The 6,197-nt window shown below is 39.2% G+C and overlaps 1 non-coding gene and 1 pseudogene across 1 annotated transcript; both read left to right on the forward strand.

Moving 5' to 3' along the window:
• The first annotated feature begins 771 nt into the window (after positions 1 to 771).
• Positions 772 to 878, forward strand: LOC143675213 (U6 spliceosomal RNA). Its single transcript, XR_013171456.1, has one exon. It is a non-coding gene; the product is annotated as a U6 spliceosomal RNA (small nuclear RNA).
• Positions 879 to 1,013: 135 nt separating this feature from the next.
• LOC143657084 (eukaryotic translation initiation factor 3 subunit I pseudogene) lies at positions 1,014 to 2,038 on the forward strand (annotated as a pseudogene).
• Positions 2,039 to 6,197: the final 4,159 nt, after the last annotated feature.

Genomic DNA, 6,197 nt, shown 5'->3' on the forward strand with positions numbered 1-6,197 from the left:
CTCTTACAACAATAGAAAAGGACAAGATCATTTAACGTAAGATGCCTGGGAATTTCGTACACCCATCAGACTCAAAAGAATTAGGCGTCAAAAAAAAAAAAGAAGAAGAATGAGGTGTCTGAGTGGTGCAGGTTCCCAAATTTATTATGACTGCGAATCAGCTTTAAATGGTGCACCAGCACTGCCATACATAACTAGAATTGGCACCAGACCTTCTGGTGGTAAGACCACCTTTTTGGAGAGGCCTCCCAGATAAGCCTCCTTTAAAAGTATGTACTATCGTTAATAATGTAATTATAATGATAGTGTTTCATCATTTGTAACAAAAGTACCACACTCCTGCAAAGTGTTAATAATACAGAAATCTGGGGGGAGGGTGGGGCATATGGTAGCTCTGTACTTTCTGCATGATTTTTCTGTAAATCTACAACTTCGCTAATTAAAAAATATATATATTATGTTGAGTAAAAGAATCCAGATACAAAAGGATACATAAGTGTTATTCTATTTATTTGAAGTTAGAGAACAGGAAAAACTAATCTTTGGTGATAGAAATCAGAGTAGCAGTTGCCTCTAGTTTGGGGGAGGGGGATTGACCCCACAAGGGAACTTTCTAGAGTGAAGGACATGTTCTATCTCTTGACCTGTGTAATGGTGACAGAGGTGTATACACTTGTCAAAAATCTTTGCGCTGCAGACTTTAAAATGTGTGCATTCTACTGCAGGTAAATTATTACAAATACCCTCAGCATTAAAAAAAAAAATTAAAGAGTGCCCGCTTTGGCAGCACATATACTAAAATTGGAACGATACAAAGAAGATTAGCATGGCCCCTGTGCAAAGATGACATGCAAATTTGTGATGCATTCTACATCTTTTTTAAAGAAAAAAAATTAAAGAGCTATGCAAATAAGATTTGTACCATTTTATGAATTATGTTATACTGCAATAAAACATTTTACTTATAAAAAGATAAACCTGGAGTGAAGGGTTGTTGTTGGAATAGGGGTCCCATGCTGGGCAGGGACTCGATTCTGGGTGCTGACACACCTGACCTGTTTCCACAGAAGCTGATCCTGCTGCAGGGCCACGAGCAGTCCAGTATGCAGACAAGGACACCCATGAGGGAGAACTGCTTTCTTCAGCATGGCCAAGGACCCTACTGTTCAATGTATGGTACTCCATGAACAGTGAGAGGCTAGGCACCTACACTGGCCACACTGGAGCTATGTGGTGTGCAGATGCTGAATGGGATACCACACATGTCCTTACAGGCTCTGCTGGTATATAGCTGTCATCTCTGTGATTATGAAATAGGGAAACAGCTGTCCTTACTTAAGACCAACTCAGCTGTCCCAAACTGTGGCTTTGACTTTGGGAGAACATCATCATGTTCTCTCAGCCAAGCAGATGGACTATCAGTGCCTTGTAAGCTTCTTTAACCTGCAGGATCCAAGCCAGATCTCACAATAACAAGCCCTACATGAAGATCCCTTGCAACAACTCCAAGATCGCCAGTGCTGTCTGGGGCCTTGGGGGAGTGCATCATGGCGGGCCACGAGAGTGGAGAGCTCAGGAGTACAGTGCCAAGTCTAGAGTGATATTGGTGAATGTTAAGGAATACTCCCAGCAGATCAATGACATCCTGTTATCCAAGGACATGACCATGTTTGTCACTGCATCCAAGGACAACACAGCCAAGCTCTTTGACTCCACAACCCTCAAACTCCAAAAGACTTTCCAGACAGAACATCTTGTCAACTTAGCTGCCCTCTCTCCCAACTTTGAGCACATGGTGCTAGGTGGTGGTCAAGAAGCCATAGATATAACCACAACCTCCACCAGGATTGGAATGTTTGAGGCTAGGTTCTTCCACTTGGCCTCTGAAGAAGAGTTTGGAAGAGTCAAGTGTCACTTTGGACGTATCAACATTGTTGCCTTTCGTCCTGATGGCAAGAGCTATAGCAGTGGAGAAGACAGTTATGTTCTCATCTTCTACCTTGACCCACAGTGCTTTGAGTTTGAGTTTGAATCTTAAAGCGTAGGCCAGGTGAACTGCTCACAGAAAGTTTTAGACTCTGAGAAATAAATTAGTCTGGAAATTAGATAGATAGATAGAGAGAGAGAGAGAGAGAGAGAGAGAGAGAGAGAGAGAGAGAGAGAGATACAGCTGTCAAATTTCAAACAGTGGGGAACATAATTAGCCAAAATTCCCAGCTGCTACAGTCTAAACATCACTGTGTCGGAACTGAGGTTATACTTCCCATTAGCTGGTGCCCACAATGGTTATGTGCATCAGGGATACTAAAGCAGGTCTGCTCCTGGAAGATGCAAGTCTACTATAATGGATGACTTTGGCTCTAAGATTCCCCATAAGCCTTATAGAAACCATCTTAGAACAGCATCACAGTCTAAGACTTTTTCTACCCAAACTTTCTTCCTACCCCCTCTCCTCCACAGCAGTCAGACTTGCACTGCAGTCTGACAGCTCTCCCAATTTCATCCAGCTCCTTCCCCATTTCCCCTCACAGGAATTGTCCCCCAACAAACCTCTTGCACATATAATACCATCATGGTGTCTGCTTCTCAAAGGTTCCAAATTAACAAAGCTCTTTAGGAAAAGGTACAAAGATCAAGTCAACAAGTCATGTGGCAGGGAACACAAAATCAGCTATCAGTTAACAAAATACTTAGAATGTTACAGAAAACTGAAACGTAGACTACCTACATGACAAAGAGAACCTTGCTTGACTATTCACTTAAAGACATGTCGATTATGATATCCAAGGGAATTGAGTTTTCTTTGAAACCACTGATTTTACTTTGCTGAATGCTGGTGCCCAACCTCAAAATACTTCCATTTTTAGCTTCATGACACTACCCTATTCTTAAACAAGCCAAAATAAATTGACAGTCTTACCATTATTCATTATCAAGGACATGCTAATAGTGTTGTTGAAAAAAAAATCAGGTCACAGAGATCATGAATCTGGACAGTAAGCTACCAAAGATGTGATGAACTGGCTGTATCTGGATGTCTCTGAAAGCCATCTCAACTTATTTACTTAATTAATGTAATTCAGTCCATCAGGCTACTTCAGGCAGGAACAGAGTGTATAACAACAGCACTTAATCTCATCTTGGCTTGCCAATGACTCCTTACGGCAAATCAGGTTTGAATGATAGGTTCTGTCATTCAATGGATAGTGTTCTATCATTATTCATTTGCAGCAATGATTTTGTGATCATGGCAGTGCAGCTTGAGATTGGTCAATATGTCATACATTTTCTTCTTCTAGGTACTCTGGCCATTCTATCTGAGTTGTGTTATATGGAACACTTTCTGCTTCTCAAGCACTGGGACGGAAAGCATAAAATACATTGACTCTTTTTAAGTAGGTGATCACGTCTTCCAGCTTAGTTAGAACTGCAGTTTACTTTTTTGTTACTGTTTTCTTGAAAACAAAAGAAAGAGATTTAGGGGGTCTGTAGGTTTTGTTTCTTCAGAGAAAAAGGAACCCTACTTTGGTTCAGGCTTTCTCTCTAAAATAGCTGTTTATTCTCTGATTTTATCGAAATAAATCACATTTTATTTCCTTAGACCATTTATTCTCTCACTCTAATTTGCCCACTTTCCTTTCACCTCAAACTACCTCCTCCCCATCTTCACTCACACTTGAAGACATTGCTTCCTACTCCTCTGAAGAAAAAAAAACTAAGTAATCAGAAGAGAATTTCAACATACTCCTATCATCACAAATTCATAGACCTATCAGCTTCCATACAGATATACGCTGCCTTTCTAACTGTTACTAGAGATGGACTGTACAGACTTCTAGCTACCCACCCCTCACATTCTCAAAGCTATCTGTCATAGCATTTCTTTGTTCTCTCCACTATGATCAATTTTCCTGTTGCTTACAGTTCACTCTTCAGCATACACATGCTACTAATTCACCAATCTTTAACCACAAGGAAAGTAACTACCATAACCACAACCACAGCATAATTCTCCTCCCCACCCCTGGAGAAACTGCCCCATGTTTCTGCTTCCCTTCACAGCCAAATAATGCTTCTAGATTCATTGTCTCTAATTCCCCTCCTCCCATTCTCTCGTCAGCAGAACTGCTTCTGTCAAGGTCAGCAATAACCACACTGTTGTTAAACCTGCTGATTAATTCTAAGTCCCTATCTTATTTAGCCCAGCAGCAGCTTCTGGCCCAGTTGCACTCTCCTCCTCCTTGACATACTTTTCCATTGGACTTCCCCGTTACCACCACTCCTGGTTTCTTTCCTTACATCTCTGGTTGCTCCTCAGTCTTCTTTGCTAATTCTTTTTCTTCTCCCTATTAGAATACGGAAGGAATCAGCCGTGTACCTCTTCTCTTCTCTATCAACACTCACTCTCTTGTTAATCCCACCCAATCTCACAGCTTTAAGTAATATCTGTATCCTGAGGACTCCCAAATTTTCATCTCTACACTGGACCGCACCTCTGAAATCTAGACACATATCCACTCACCAGCTTCACGTATCTACTTGAATGTTTAATAAAAATCTGAAACCAAACATGTCAAAAAGCCAAACTCCTAACCTTTCCCATCTCGGTTAATGGCAATTCCATCCTTCTAGCTAACCAACTCAAAAATCTTAGACCCCCTGTCTTTCTCTTATTCCTCCTATATAATTTCTCATAAACTCCTCTTGGCTCTATCTTCAAAATATATCCAGAATCAAACCAGTCCTCAACACTTCCGCTGCTGCTGGTCCAAGCCATCGTCATTCTCATCAGGCTTATTACAGGAGTCTCCTAACTAAGTCTTCCCACTTCCATTTTTTGTCCCTCTCCAATCTATTTTCAACATGGCAGCCCAAATAGATGACTTTAAAATGGAAGCCAAATCAAGTCACCTTCCAGCTCGAAACCCTCCAATGGTTTCCACTTCTCTTAAAATAAAAAGCCAAACTTCTCTGCATGATCTGGCCACTTAGCCACCCTGATCTCTCACTAATTCCCTCTTCATTTACCTCCCTCCAGTCACACTGATTTCCTTGCTTTTTCTCAAATCAGCCAAGCATACTTCTATCCCAGGGCCTTTGTACTGGTTCTTGTCTCTGCCTGAAATGCACTTTCTCCAGGACATCTTCCAGACCTCCCAGCTTTCCTTTTCTGTGCTTCAGTTTCCCTATTGGTACATTGGTAAACTTGAGCTAACAATGCTATTCAACTCATTACATACATAGTAAGATTGTGTTGACATCAATGGAATCATACTATGCGTATTAGTTTACAATTCCCTTTCATAAGCTTTAAAATATGTCCTGGAAAAAAGACAAAAAAATAAAATAAATAAACAAAATAAAATATGCTCTCACATATCAGTTCATATAATCTTTTGCTACCCTCATTTATTTTAACTGCTATATAATATTTTAGTTTAATTATAAGGACATTCAGATTATAATCTATTTTCCCCTATTACAAACAATTCTCCAAAGTGAAATGTTCCATTACAATAAATATCTAAAAGTAGAATTTATGGGTTAAGGCATAAGTACATTTCTAAAAAAAAATCCTAAGAAACTGCTCTCTAAAAAGATCAAGCTAGTTTACATACCTACCCATTTTTATGCACCTTCTACCATCAGATACTAGTAATCTTTAGTTTTTGCTAATTCAAAGGGCAAAATCATTATTCCCCAGTGATTTTTAAATGGCTTCTTTATCATATGTCAAATTACTATATTATTCAACTACCATATCTTAGTATTTAAATGAGTTTTATTTCTTCCCTTCCAGTTCTCATATCTTTAATATTTATTTCAATTTCACTGGTTAGGGCCTCCAGTACGATGCTGAATAAAAACAATTTTAGTAGGCTTTTTCTCTCATTTCCAGTTTAAGAGGCCATTCTTGCAATATTTCCCACTACATCTGATGCTTGATTTATTTGAGGGTTTTGTGTTTTTATTTCTTAGATTTATCAGATTAAGAATGTTTCCTTCTATTTAGGATTATTTTTAATCCTACCAAGATGGTCATATGATTTTTCTCCTTTATTCTGTTAATTCGGTGAATTGCCTTGATTGAGTTTTTTAATGTTAAACCAGTCTCTCATTATCTTATCTAAATAACCACATTTGGTCAAGATCTATTAATCTTCTAAGTATCACTAGATTCAATTTGCTTATAATTT

The sequence above is a fragment of the Tamandua tetradactyla genome, chromosome 2 (genome assembly GCF_023851605.1).
Source record: "Tamandua tetradactyla isolate mTamTet1 chromosome 2, mTamTet1.pri, whole genome shotgun sequence".
Taxonomy (NCBI): domain Eukaryota; kingdom Metazoa; phylum Chordata; class Mammalia; order Pilosa; family Myrmecophagidae; genus Tamandua; species Tamandua tetradactyla.